Source organism: Oenanthe melanoleuca, chromosome 25, assembly GCF_029582105.1.
Source record: "Oenanthe melanoleuca isolate GR-GAL-2019-014 chromosome 25, OMel1.0, whole genome shotgun sequence".
Lineage (NCBI taxonomy): Eukaryota > Metazoa > Chordata > Aves > Passeriformes > Muscicapidae > Oenanthe > Oenanthe melanoleuca.
In genome coordinates, this window is record NC_079358.1 from 8,677,064 (window position 1) to 8,691,697 (window position 14,634).

At 54.0% G+C, this 14,634-nt stretch overlaps 1 pseudogene; it reads left to right on the plus strand.

Moving 5' to 3' along the window:
* Positions 1-11,838, plus strand: part of LOC130263101 (zinc finger protein 850-like) — a 15,854-nt pseudogene extending 4,016 nt beyond the window's left edge.
* The last annotated feature ends 2,796 nt before the right edge of the window (positions 11,839-14,634 follow it).

The window sequence follows — 14,634 nt, forward strand, 5'->3', positions numbered from 1 at the left end:
GTGCCCCGAGTGCGGAAGAGCTTCGTGCGCTGCTCCAGCTCCATCCCCAGGGCAGGATCCACGCTGGATGATCCCCAGTGACCCCCGGTGGGCAGAGCCCCGCTGAGCCCTGGTGCCGCTGATCCGTGTTGGGAAGACACCTGGCTGGGGGCTCCACATCCTCCTGCCTCCCATCCCAGTCCAATTCCCATTCCCGCTCTCCTTCCCTCTCCCTGTCCCATATTCTCTGCCCGGTTGTCGTTCCCATATTCCCAGTCCCATATTCCCCATGTGTTGGGAAGGATAAGGATTTGACAGGAAGCTCTCACAGATATGTACATACAACATTTCCATTTCTGTATTTCCAGTGCAGTTCCCAGATTCCAATTTCCAATCCCTGTCCCATTTTCTAAATCCCCATCCCATATTCTCTCCCCAATTGCTATTTCCATATTCCCTGTCCCATTCCCATTCCCTGTTCCTCTTTCCATTCCCGATCCCATCTCCCAGTCCCCAGTCCCAGTAGTTGCAATGTGTGACACAGAAGCATCTCTCAGTCCCTTTGAGAGAGAGCAGAATGCCACATTCGAATTAAAAAGCTTCTGAGAAATAAAATACATTAAGCCACGGCAATATGAAATCGAGGTTGGAGCTTTAGTTTTGGTAAGTAGTAATATTAACTTGCAACGATATGAAGTAGAAGTATAAATCTTTGTTTGAAGTATGTAGAAATATCTCTTAAGTGCCTCAAAAAGTAAAACTCTTAGAGTGTGGTGCTAAAAACAAGCTGCATTGAGAGCTTAAAAACACAGTTCTAGACAGACTAAAAATAGAGTTAAAATAGTTTTTATATTCTTCAGAGAGAAAACAATGGTGATGTGCACAAGTTAGAGATAAGCCTTGGAATGGAGAACCAGAATTCTCATAGGTTTAGGAGACATGCTTCATGTTATAAATGATCGCTATGGGCCATAAAAGATCGAATTACAATTTAAAAGATTTATTGGTTACAGAAAGCAAAAGCAAATTCAGCGCTGGGCAGCAGGGGCGTCTCCACTCTACTACCTGCTGCGCCCAACCCCCCTTAGTCTGTTCCTTTTAAGCTGTTAGGTTTTTGGGTGACGTGCTCCTCCTTTAGTAATTCTTCGCATGCTCCTCCAGTTGCTAGGGGGTCTTTTTCTGCCTTCTGGTGGTCGGGGGATGAGGGTGAGTAGTCTTCCTCAGCCACTGACTCCTTTCTTGGCACTTAAAACAATATGTGATTATACAAGCAAAAGCAGAACACATTCTGGCTTTTTACTTTAAGGCCTATCAAGCAGAGCAAAACTATTAACAAGTTCTAGTGATATCTTTTTCAAGGTCTGTCTGTCAGAGGATCAAAGCAGTACAACCCACATTCTGGCCTCACAAATCTTGGTGATATTCCTCCAAGGTCTAAAGTCTGTCAGGCGAACAAAAGGCCTCTTATTTATTACAAGTCTCCCCTTTTTCTATATTATTACTTTTGTTCGCTAAATCTTTGTAATTCCCTCTTACTTAACTCCAGGTAATCTTTTTCCTCTTCCCCATTTAAGGCTTCATATTTTGCTCGTATTAACATGAGGTGAGCGGCTTCTAACCTGCTTTTCACAATGCTAATTATTTTGTTGAAAATACAGGGGCCGAAAGCAAGCCCTAAAATTATTAAAATCACTGGTGGAGCTATGCTTGACAAGAGGGTCGTTAGCCAGGGTGAATATTTAAACCAAGACTCATACTAATTTTGCTGGGCCTCCCTTTCTCTCTTGCGCTGCTCCAGTTGTTTTCGGAGCTCAGCCATGGTGTCAGTTACTATCCCAGTGTGTTGCTACTCGCGATGTATTTGGCTAAAATAACGACACGGACTCCTCTAGCTAGGTGGCTAAAGAAGCCGTTTATTGAACGGCCAACCACATTCTTATAGTGTGTTCCGCAAACTGCAAACAGAACAGCAGTCTATTGGATAATTGAAGAAAACAAAACTTTCTCACAACCCGTGAGAACTGTTTATCATTGAAGACCAGGTGTTAATCTTGTTATTAATTCCTTTTTATTTTTCCCCAGCGTTATCATCCTGGGAAAGGCTCAGGCTGGAACTGAGAAACTGTCTCAGCCTGGGAGCTTCCCTGCCTGAGAAAAGTTTCAAGCCCTGGCCATTTTCAGCCTGAGGCTTCAATGGCGTCCACAAGTCCCCCTTATAGTTTTTAAAAAAAAAGAAAAGAAAAGAAGTGCTTGTAGTCCTCCACGGGGGGCCCTACGTGGAGGAGAACAAACACCACTCTGGAGATCTGTGGATGCCTGAAGCACTCAGGGAAATCTTCACACCTGGTGCTTTTTGAGAAACTCAGTGCTAACATTGATAGCAAAACCCATCACCATTTTCCAAACTTATAATTTCTTAATATATTTCAAAAGAGCTCATTTAACAATGTCCCAAAGCTAAAAACATTTCCAAAGAAACAGATGAATGCTCATCCTCTGCTTGCAGAGGGATCGTCTGGCTGGTGATCGGCATATTGTTCAGCATTTGAAGACTGTGCCTCGGCTGCATTCTGTCCCTGATGTCGCAGGTCAGGGCGGACACACCTTGCAGGCAGGCAGTGCATCCCAGTATCTGTTGAGATGCAAGCATACCCACTGCCCCAAACGATGAGGCAGGCATGTATCATCTGCAGCCTGTAAGAAAGTGAAATAACTCACAAAAACAAGAATTATTAGAATCTTGTGGCACAGTAAGGTGATTGAAGGTATACAAAACTTTTCCCAATCGGCTGTGTGGTTCTTCACCAGCCACTCCCCTTTTCTGTTTATATGAAAAACTTTTTGACCAAATTCAAAAGTACCTGAGAAAATTGTTGGAATGCCATTGTGACTGCTTTCAACTCAATTATCTGAGCAGAACCTGTCTCATGGCCTTCCAGCATTTGCAAACCAGACTCATCCTCCCAGGTAACTGGCCAATGATACCTGTAGGATGTAAATCCGGAGTGCTGATAAACACAGAGATATCAATGGAAGAATCCACTCGGTATACCTGGTGAGTAAAAAGCTTGCTGCAGCCTGCTGCAGTGTGTCAGGCTAATTGGCAACCCTGTGGCAAAACTTTCAATTGATATCTCTGTCCCATCACAGAATTTGCAGGCACTGTAAAAACACGAATTTTGGTCTGTCCTCAGGGCACAAGGGGATTGTGGAAAAGACCATCCTTCAAATCAATGACCAAAATGGTCACAAATTGACAAAGGGCTATCTACTTAATTTTTGGTGGGGGCCACTATTTCTGCCAAACAGGGGTATCAGTCAACCACTGTAAAGGCATCATAGAATAATTTTTGCCCTTCTTCAGTGACCCCAATTAAAAATTTGCTTCCATGCGCACACCCCAGGCTGCCAAACATCCCGTCCCCAGAGGTTGATAGGGGCTGCAGTGATGTAGGGTCGGACTGTAGCCGTCTGCCCTTCCATATTTTTGATCAACACAGGCCTTGACTAATAAAGGTCTGTGCTGTGCCTCCCAAGCCTGCAATGGCTTGGCCAAGAGGGGCCAGTGGCCATGTGGGAGGCCAGGCAGAAAGAGAAATCACCGTTACATCTGCCCCGGTATCAATCAAACCTCTGAGTTGAATCTGAGATGGGGTGGCACCTGAGAGGGTCAAAGTGCACATCATCTGTGGGCGCTGATCGGAGATATTCATTGTCCAAAAGACTTGTGGCGGTCCTGTGGATCCGAAACCACCGTCTTTGCGATCTCGTTGATCTGCCCTGAGAACAGATGAATGAAAAGGCACAAGTTGAGCAATTCGAGTTCCTGCCGGAATAGTGACAGGGGGAGAAGGCGTAGAAACCATAGCATAAATTTGACCCGTGAAGTCAGCATCAATGACTCCAGGGTGAACAAAGATTCCCTGAAGAGTGGCACTAGACCTTCCTATGAGTAGTGCACTCAGCCCCTGGCCCAGAGGCCCAGTGGCATTCAGAGGAACCTTGTGTACCCTGTCAGAGTCTAAGATGACTGTGTCTGTGGTGTATACATCCACGCCGGCTGAGCCACGGGTGCTGGCTGCATGTTGCCTGAGGAAACCTGTGTCATTGCCAGATTCTGGGGTACTGCTTGTATCTGCGCGCTGTACCCCACAGCGCTCGTCTTTTCGTTTCCCTGGCTAAAAAAAGGTTTCTTTGATTTGCATTGGTTTGCATAATGACCTGGCTTTTTGCATTTTGCACACAAGAAGGTAGGCCTATTAGCCTGTTCCTGATTTGGCTTCTTGCCAGGTTTTCTCTGTTTCTGATGATGCCACATAGCAGCTGCTAAAGTAGAGATCTGATGATCTATAGTTCCTACCTTAGCACATGCCTGTACCATATCAGTCAGTGAAGGGTCCCCTGGCAAGGCCTGTATAATTTTTGCACAATCTGCATTAGCATTGTCTCTGGCTAGCTGCTTACACAACAACTGCCTGAGAACATCATCCTCAACCTGCTTTTCCAGGGCTGCTGCCACCTTCTCAACAAATTGCAAAAATGGCTCAGTGGGGCCCTGAGTAATTTTCACATATCTCGGCTTAGGAGCTGCAGCCTCTATTGTTTTTAAATTGCTGCAAAACCTACTTTTTGGCATTGCTCAAGAATCAGAGGGTCCCAGGTGGCCTGCAGGTCAGGGCTGGCAAAGCGAAACTGACCCAGCAGAACTTCCCGACCCACAGCATGCCTGGGATCCTCTCGAGACCGTCCATATTATCTGCAGCAGCCCTGTCAGCCATCTGCGTCCAGGTATCTTCAAACTGAACTGCACAGGCTGAAACAGCACCTGGGCTATATGTCTAATATCATAGGGTGCTAGTAAATCTGTATTCAGCACTCTAAGAATTTGCATGACCTGAGTAGAACCAAGCCCATATCGTGCTACTTTATCTTGCAAGTCCTGCACGACACGCCAGGCAATCGGATCGTGCCTGTCCTGTTGCCCTGTCTGTGGGACTCCTTTGAAAACAGGAAAAACCTGAGCCCCTCCCGTCCCGTGGGCATCATCATCACTGCTCTGTGACAGCTCGTCCCCCGGGACCGGGGAGAGCTCCGCAGGGTCATCCTGGAAATTTCCCTCCATTCGGAGAGCCCCTCCCCTCGGCATTCCCACCTTCTCTAAGAGGTCCCAATCCCCCTTTTCCAATGCTCCCATCCTGACCGTCTCCCAAAACCCGTGGGGATTTCTGCCACGCCTGCTGGTCGACACGAGACCACGCCTCCGGCGGGAGGGGTGCAGGTCGTCGGCATCCACGGCGCCGGACCGGAGCGATGGCGGCGATCCGTGCCGGCCGGGAGACATCACGGGAGCCGCTGGCACTGCTGAAGACGCAGGAACGGTGGCACCGGCCGTCGTCAGCGCGGCAGGACGCGGCCGTACAGACGAGGGGGGGGGGTAACATCGTCCCGAAAAGATCGGCGGGGGAACCCGGAACTTCCGGGATCGCAGAACTGAATGTCGAACGCTGCTCAGGGGGCGGCACTGCCGCGCCCACGGCCGGCGGTGTCTGCTGCCCTGTCCCTGGGGGCGGGCCCGCAGACGGTACGGGGCCCGCCCCCACGGCCGGGCCGCCCGCGATCCGCCGCGATTCCGTGGAAGTAGCAGCCGCGTAAGGGAGCAATGCCGTGCGAAAAGCCGCTGATTGACCTGTCGCGGCCGCCACGAGTAACTGCTCGACAACATCCAGCGGGATAACTGGCGTTTGGGCCGCTTCTGCCGGCCATGGAGGGGCGGTGGGTGTGGTGACGTCAGCGAGTGACTGTCTCTGTGCCCGTTGCAATCCCACCCCCCTGGGGATGAATGCCTCGGCATGCTGCGGAGCGACTGGAGGGGGGTCTTCCCGCGCTGCTGGTGCTTTGTTCGTCTAAAGAGTCTTTTGATCGAGGGCCGGGAACGTAGTCATTAAACAACAAACGCTTCGCCCTCGGGGGTTTTTGGGGGGGCAACTCCGGCTGCGGGGATTTTTCCGGGTACCAGTCAAACTCGTCCCCGCTTTGTCCTGTTTCGCTCCATTCAGAGCCTGATTCCCCCTCCATCAATTTTACATTGATGGTCCCCCAGGTTTTTATTATAGGGACAGCTGAGGGTTCCCCTTCACATATAGCTTCATACAATCGGTCTCCTAATTCTTTCCAAGCTTTCTCAGAAAAAGCCACTCCTTCGTTCTCAGGGAATCCTCTTTTTCTTTTGCCCATTCTAATAAAGTTACCAAGTCCTGGTCTGGGATTGGGGCATCCAAGCCTTCAAGAACGTCCCTCCATAAGGAAGTATGGTTCGTCTTGCTTAGATTGCTGATTCCCCATCATCCCGGAATTTCCCACCTAGCCGCTATGCTGGGAGGGAGGGGGGAAAGCGCAGTACCTCTCTCGCAGGGAAGGAGAACAGTCCGCGGCTCTCCCCGTCCGGGCTTGATCGGCGCTCGGCTCCACGGGTCTGCGGGATCTCTCGGCCTGGCGCTGCCGGGGCTCCGCGGGCTGCGGGACTTCGCTCGCCGATCCGAGGCTCCAAAGCCGGTCCCGATCGCGCTGCTCCGATGAAAGGCGATCTCGGTGGAACCTCCAAATGTCGCTACTCGCGATGTATTTCGCAGAAATAACGACACGGACTCCTCTAGCTAGGTGGCTAAAGAAGCGTTTATTGACACGGGCACATTCTTATAGTGTGTTCCGCAAACTGCAAACAGAACAGCAGTCTATTGGATAATTGAAGAAAACAAAACTTTCTCACAAACCGTGAGAACTGTTTATCATAGAAGCCCAAGTGTTAATCTCGTTATTAATTCCTTTTTATTTTTCCCCAGCGTTATCATCCTGGGAAAGGCTCAGGCTGGAACTGAGAAACTGTCTCACCCTGGGAAAACCTCCTCTGCATGAGAGAGAAACTGTCTCAGCCTGGGAGCTTCCCTGCATGAGAAAAGTATCAAGCCCTGGCCATTTTTAGCCTGAGGCTCCAATGGCGTCCACAACCAAACACCATAGAGTCCACACGGGGGAACGGCCCTACGAGTGTGGGGAGTGTGGGAAGAGATTCACCGAGAGTTCACATCTGACTGTGCACCAGAGGAGCCACACTGGGGAGAGGCCCTACGAGTGTGATAAATGCAGCAAGAGGTTTCGGACCAACTCCGTTCTCCTCAAGCACTATCGCACTCACACAGATGAGAGGCCTTATGAGTGTCCTGACTGTGGGAACAGCTTCAAGCTCAATTCACACCTTGTCAACCACCGGCGCACCCACACTGGGGAGAGACCCTACGAGTGTGATAAATGCAGGAAGAGGTTCCAGACCAGCTCCACTCTCCTCGACCACTATCACATTCACAAGGATGAGAGACCTTTCTGCTGCTCCAGCTGTGGGAAGGGCTTCAAGCAAACCCCTGCCCTTGTTGCCCACCGGCGCATCCACACTGGGGAGAGACCTCACAAATGTCCCGAGTGTGGGAAGATCTTCTCACACAGCTCTCACTTGACCAAACACCAACGGAGTCTCCACTGAGAGAAGCCCTGCGAGTGCCCCGAGTGTGGGAAGAGCTTCGTGCGCTGCTCCAGCTCCATCCCCCAGGGCAGGATCCGCGCTGGATGATCCCCAGTGACCCCCGGTGGGCAGAGCCCCGCTGAGCCCTGGTGCCACTGATCTGTGTTGGGAAGACACCTGGCTGGGGGCTCCACATCCTCCTGCCTCCCATCCCAGTCCAATTCCCATTCCCGCTCTCCTTCCCTCTCCCTGTCCCGTATTCTCTGCCCGGTTGTCGTTCCCATATTCCCAGTCCCATATTCCCCGTGTGTTGGGAAGGATAAGGATTTGACAGGAAGCTCTCACAGATATGTATGTACAACATTTCCATTTCCTATTCCCAATCCCATTCCCGTATTCCGATTTCCAATCCCTTTCCCATCTTCTAAATCGCCATCCCATATTCTCTCTCCAATTGCTATTTCTATATTCCCTGTCCGGTTCCCACACTCCCATTCCCTGTTCCTGTTTCCTTTCCCGTTCCCATGTCCCTGTCCCCATTCCCAGATGTGGGACTGGGGAACACAGAAGCCTCTCTGAGTCCCTTCAAGACAGGACAGAATGCAGGAATTAAAAACCTTTTGAGAAATGAAACTACATTATGCCAGACAGACATGAAATAGAGGTCTGTGCTTTTGTTTCTAAGTAGAAATATTAGTTTGCATAGATATGAAGTAGAAATATAAATCTTAGTCTGAAGTAAGTAACAATATGTTTGAAGTGCCTTAAAAGTAAAAGCCTTAGAATCTGGTGTGAAAAATAGTGTGCAGTGAGAGCTCAAGACAACAGCTCTAGAGAGAATAAAAGTACAGTAAGAACTTTCCTGTATTCTTCAGATAGAACAAACAGGATCTGTGCACAAGTTTGATGTTATCTTTTGTATTACAAAATCCCAATTGTAGCAGGTTTAGGAGAAATGCTTCAGGTTCCTGTTTTTTGATCATTGGGAAATTTCTCAATAAAAATCCGTGTCTTGGAGCCAGAGCTCTCTCTCCCTCCTATCTCTTTCCTTTCTTGTCCTCCGCCACCATCATCGCCACTACCAGCACGGGAGAGAAGAAGAAGAGGAAGATGAAGAAAAAAAGAAGAGGAGAAGAAAGGCCAGGGAGCATCTGCCTCTGGAGACTCTGCACCAGGCCGCAGCTTCGACCTCTTGCAGCAGAGAGCTGCTCCTGCTTCCATCGGGACTTTGTGGCGGAGACTGAACAGGGACTGGAGAGCCTTGGGCTCTTTGCCTTTGGAGCCTGACGTGCCTTTCCCAGAAACAACTTTACAGCAGCTGCTCTGCTCTTGGCAGATCTAAAGCCACAACCAATCCCCACAGCCGGTCCCATTCCCGTTCCCTGTCCTTATTCCTGGTTCTGCTCCTCGTCCCTTGTCCCGTATTCGGGCTCTGAGTCCCGTAGTCCCGGTCCCTGTTCCCACTCCAGGTCCAGAATTGCTGCACTCAGTCCTAATTCCCTGCCCAGTCCCAATCTCGTTACCTTTCCCCATTCCCGGTCCCATTTTCGGTATTGGTGCCAATCCTCAAATCCCGGTCCCTTTCCGAATTCCCTGTCCCACAGTCACGGTCGCTGTCCCCATTCCAGTTTCCAGTGCCAATTCCCGGCGCCGGTTATCCGTTCGTCTTCCGTATTCCCGGTTTCAATAAAGGTCTTGGTCCCATATTCCTGATCCCTGTCCCTCTTCCCACTCCCTGTCCCCATCCCAGTTCCCTGTCGCCATTCCCTGTCCCCATTCCCGTTCCCTGTCCCCCTTCTCTCTCCCATTCCCGGTCCCCATTCCCATTCCCTGCCACATTCCCGGTCCCTGTCCCTATTCCGGTCCCTGTCCCCATTCCCATTCCCTGTCCCCATTCCCTGTCCCCATTCCCTGTCCCCATTCCCATTTCCTGTCCCCATTCCCATTCCGTGTCCCAATTCTCGCTCCCTGTCCGCATTCCCGCTCCCTGTCCCCTCTCACCGGACGCCGCCGCCATCGCTCCGTTCCCCTCACGGCGCTCCAGTGACCGCGGCAACCCCGCGCCCCTCCCGCCCACCAATCCCAGCGCGCGGTCGCTCCCTGATTTGCATAACCACGCCCTCTGGCCCCGCCCAGCGCCAGCTGCGCTCATGGCCGGGCGCTCTTTGCCCCAGTTCCCTCCCAGCGCTCCCAGTAAGAGCGGCACTGGCAGGGAAAGCGCTCCCAGTTCCTGCCCGGGGCTCTCAGCATCGCTGCCGCTGCTCTCCGTGTCATTCCCAGCGCTCCCAGTATCACTCGCAGCGCCGCGCGGGTCGCAGCCGCTCCGCCACCGCCCGGGCCAGAGCGCGGCTGTTTTGGGTGTCGGCACCTGCCCGGGCCGGGCTGGGAGCGGAGGAGGAGCGGGAGGAAGAGGAGGAGCGGGAAGAGGAGGAAGAGCAGCAGCGAGAGGATGAGGAGGGACACGGGAGGAGCAGGAGGAAGAGGAGGAGCGATTTTGGAACCAGGCGCTTTTTGCCGCCCGGCCGCACAGAGCGCAGCTTCCCCCGGGTGCGGCAGCATCGCCCCCCAAAAACCCGCAGGTGAGCGGGGATGGGGAGCTCGCCCCAAATCCATCGTGGGGGGCTCCGGGAGGGTTTTATTTTGCGGTTCGGGGCATGTTCGGGCGTTGCCGGAGCCCAAAGCCGAGGCGGGAATGGCCCTGGCGGGATCTTGGCGGTGCCGCGTGGCGATCGCCCGGTAGCGGCGGGGAGGGGGCGATATCGGCTCTGGGGATCCCCGGCAGAGGCGGGGGTGGGAAGGCGGGAGCCCCGGAGCGGGGAGAGCGGCCGGGGCGATCCCGGAGCCGGGGGACCCCCGGCAGCCTGGAGGGGTGCGGGAGCTCGGTGCTGAGCGGGCTCCGGGCCCCCGAGGCTGAAAGGGGCGCTGACTTCTCCAGCTGCCCTCGGCAGCGCCACCATCAAACCCAACGCGCTCAGCCCTTGTTTTCCCCCAAACCAGGATTTCCCAAAGCTCGGCAGCGAGGAGGAGGAGAAGGAGGCCATGAGGACGAGGTCGATGTCCCGGGAGCCGCAGGCAGGTGAGGAGGAAGTCAGTGCCCCCTTCCCCCTGTGTCCTGCTCCATCTCCCAGCCCAGCACGGCTCCGGCTGCAGCACAGCCCTGGGGGGATCTCCTTGCCCTTGCCTGTGGCACGGAGGCAAATCCCATCGTGTCCTTGTCCTTCCTTCCCCAGACAAGGAGCTGAGCACGGCCAGCAGGGAGGACAAATCCCCGCGGCACAGCCTCGGGCAAGAGGCCGTTTGCAGCGGCTCCACGGCGCAGGAATGCAACGGGGAGGAAAAGCCCCGCAGATCCCGCAACAGGAGGGGCTGCAAACGCACAGCCCGGGGATCCCAGCAGGAAAGAGCCAGCCCGGGCAGGGGAGGCGGCCGGAGCTCGGAGCTGGGGCTGCGTGAGCAGCTTCACCGTGGGGAGAAGCCCCACAAGCGCTCGGAATGTGGGAAGGGATTCAGGAGCAGATCAGAACTGACCCAACACCAGAGAGTCCACACGGGGGAACGGCCCTACAAGTGTGGGGAGTGTGGGAAGAGATTCAGCCAGAGCTCAAACCTGAACCTGCACCGGAGGATCCATACTGGAGAGAGACCCTACGAGTGTAGGGAGTGTGGGAAGAGATTCAGCCATAGCTCACACCTCAAGATCCACGAGAGGAGCCACACTGGGGAGAGACCCTACGAGTGTGATAAATGCAGAAAAAGGTTTCAGACCAGCTCCAGTCTCCTCCTGCACTATCGCACTCACAGGGATGAGAGGCCTTATGAGTGTCCTGACTGCGGGAAGGGCTTCAAGCAAAACTCCAGCCTCGTCAACCACCGGCGCGTCCACACTGGGGAGAGACCCTACAAGTGTGATAAATGCAGGAAGAGGTTTCAGACCAGCTCCAGTCTGCTCCTGCACTATCGCAGTCAATGGGATGAGAGGCCTTATGAATGTCATGACTGCGGCAAAGGCTTCAAGAAAAACTCCACCCTCGTCCTGCACCGGCGCATGCACACTGGGGAGAGACCCCACAAATGACCCGAGTGTGGGAAGAGTTTATCACAGAGCTCTCACTTGACCAGACACCAACGGAGTCTCCACTGAGAGAAGCCCTGCGAGTGCCCCGAGTGCGGGAAGAGCTCCGTGCGCTGCTCCAGCTCCATCCCCCAGGGCAGGATCCGCGCTGGATGATCCCCAGTGACCCCCGGTGGGCAGAGCCCCGCTGAGCCCTGGTGCCGCTGATCCGTGTTGGGAAGACACCTGGCTGGGGGCTCCACATCCTCCTGCCTCCCATCCCACTCCAATTCCCATTCCCATTCCTGCTCTCCTTCCCTCTCCCTGTCCCGTATTCTCTGCCCAGTTGTCGTTCCCATATTCCCAGTCCCATATTCCCTGTGTGTTGGGAAGGATAAGGATTTGACAGGAAGCTCTCACAGATATGTATGTGCAACATTTCCATTTCCTATTCCCAATCCCACTCCCGTATTCCAATTTCCAATCCCTTTCCCATCTTCTAAATCCCCATCCCTTATTCTCTCACCAATTGCTATTTCCATATTCCCTGTCCCGTTCCCACACTCCCATTCCCTGTTCCTGTTTCCTTTCCCGTTCCCATGTCCCTGTCCCCATTCCCAGATGTGGGACTGGAGAACACAGAAGCCTCTCTGAGTCCCTCCGTGAGAGGAAAGAATGCAAGAATTAAATAAAAACCTTTTGAGAAATGAAACTACATTATGTCACACAGACATGAAATAGAGGTCTGTGCTTTTTTTTTTTAAGTAGAAATATTAGTTTGCATAGATATGAAGCAGAAGTATAAATCTTAGTCTGAAGTAAGTAACAATATGTTTGAAGTCCCTTAAAAGTAAAAGCCTTAGAATCTGCAATGAGAGCTCAAGATCAGAGCTCTAGAGAGAATAAAAATACAGTAAGAACTTTCCTGTATTCTTCAGATGGAACAAACACCACCTGTGCACAAGTTAGATGTAAACATTTGTATTACAGAACCCCAATTCTAACAGGTTTAGGAGAAATGCTTCAGGTTCCTGTTTTCTGATCATTGGGAAATTTGTCAATAAAAATCCGTGTCTTGGAGCCAGAGCTCTCTCTCCCTCCTCTCTCGTTCCTCTCTTGTCCACCCCCACCACCATCATCACCACTACCAGAACGAGAGAGAAGAAGAAGAGGAAGATGAAGAAGTAAAGAAGAGGAGAAGAAAAGCCAGGGAGCATCTGCCTCTGGAGACTCTGCACCAGGCCGCAGCTTCGACCTCTTGCAGCAGAGAGCTGCTCCTGCTTCCATCGGGACTTTGTGGCAGAGACTGAACAGGGACTGGAGAGCCTTGGGCTCTTTGCCTTTGGAGCCTGACGTGCCTTTCCCAGAAACAACTTTACAGCAGCTGCTCTGCTCTTGGCAGATCTAAAGCCACAACCAATCCCCACAGCCGGTCCCATTCCCGTCCCCTGTCCTTATTCCTGGTTCTGCTCCTCGTCCCTGTCCCGTATTCTGGCTCTGAGTCCCGTAGTCCCCGTCCCCGTTCCGACTCCAGGTCCGGAATTGCTGCACTCAGTCCTAATTCCCTGCCCAGTCCCAATCTCGTTCCCTTTCCCCATTCCCGGTCCCATTTTCGGTATTGGTGCCAATCCTCAAATCCCGGTCCCTTTCCAAATTCCCTGTCTCACAGTCATGGTCGCTGTCCCCATTCCAGTTTCCAGTGCCAATTCCCGGCGCCGGTTCTCCGTTCGTCTTCCGTATTGCCTGTTTCAATAAAGGTCTTGGTCCCATATTCCCGATCCCTGTCCCTCTTCCCACTCCCTGTCCCCATCCCAGTTCCCTGTCCCCATTCCCTGTTGCCATTCCCTTTAATTGTCCCCATTCCCGTTCCCTGTCCCCCCTTCTCGCTCCCATTCCCGGTCCCCATTCCCATTCCCTGTCCACATTCCCGGTCCCTGTCCCCATTCCCATTCCCTGTCCCCATTCCCGTTCCCTGTCCCCATTCCCATTTCCTGTCCCCATTCCCATTTCCTGTCCCCATTCCCATTCCGTGTCCCAATTCTCGCTCCCTGTCCCCATTCCCGCTCCCTGTCCCCTCTCACCGGACGCCGCCGCCATCGCTCCGTTCCCCTCACGGCGCTCACGTGACAGCGGCAACCCCGCGCCCCTCCCGCCCACCTATCCCAGCGCGCGGTCGCTCCCTGATTTGCATAACCACGCCCTCTGGCCACGCCCACCGCCAGCTGCACTCATGACCGGGCGCTCTTTGCTTCCAGTTCCCTCCCAGCGCTCCCAGTAAGAGCGGCACTGGCAGGGAAAGCGCTCCCAGTTCCTGCCCGGGGCTCTCAGCATCGCTGCCGCTGCTCTCCGTGTCATTCCCAGCGCTCCCAGTATCACTCGCAGCGCCGCGCGGGTCGCAGCCGCTCCGACACCGCCCGGGCCAGAGCGCGGCTGCTTTTGGGTGTCGGCACCTGCCCGGGCCGGGCTGGGAGCGGAGGAGGAGCGGGAAGAGGAGGAAGACCAGCAGCGAGAGGAAGAGGAGGGACACGGGAGGAGCAGGAGGAAGAGGAGGAGCGATTTTGGAACCAGGCGCTTTTTGCCGCCCGCCCGCACAGAGCGCAGCTTCCCCCGGGTGCGGCATCATCGCCCCCCAAAAACCCGCAGGTGAGCTCGCCCCAAATCCATCGTGGGGGGCTCCGGGAGGGTTTTATTTTGCGCTTCAGGGGATGTTCGGGCGTTGCAGGAGCCCAGAGCCGAGGCGGGAATGGCCCTGGCGGGATCTTGGCGGTGCCGCGTGGCGATCGCCCGGTAGCGGCGGGGAGGGGGCGATATCGGCTCTGGGGATCCCCGGCAGAGGCGGGGGGGAAGGCGGGAGCCCCGGAGCGGGGAGAGCGGCCGGGGGCGATCCCGGAGCCGGGGGACCCCCGGCAGCCTGGAGGGGTGCGGGAGCTCGGTGCTGAGCGGGCTCCGGGCCCCCGAGGCTGAAAGGGGCGCTGACTTCTCCAGCTGCCCTCGGGCAGCGCCACCATCAAACCCAACGCGCTCAGCCCTTGTTTTCCCCCCAAACCAGGAGTTCCCTAAGCTCGGCAGCGAGGAGGAGGAGAGGGAGGCC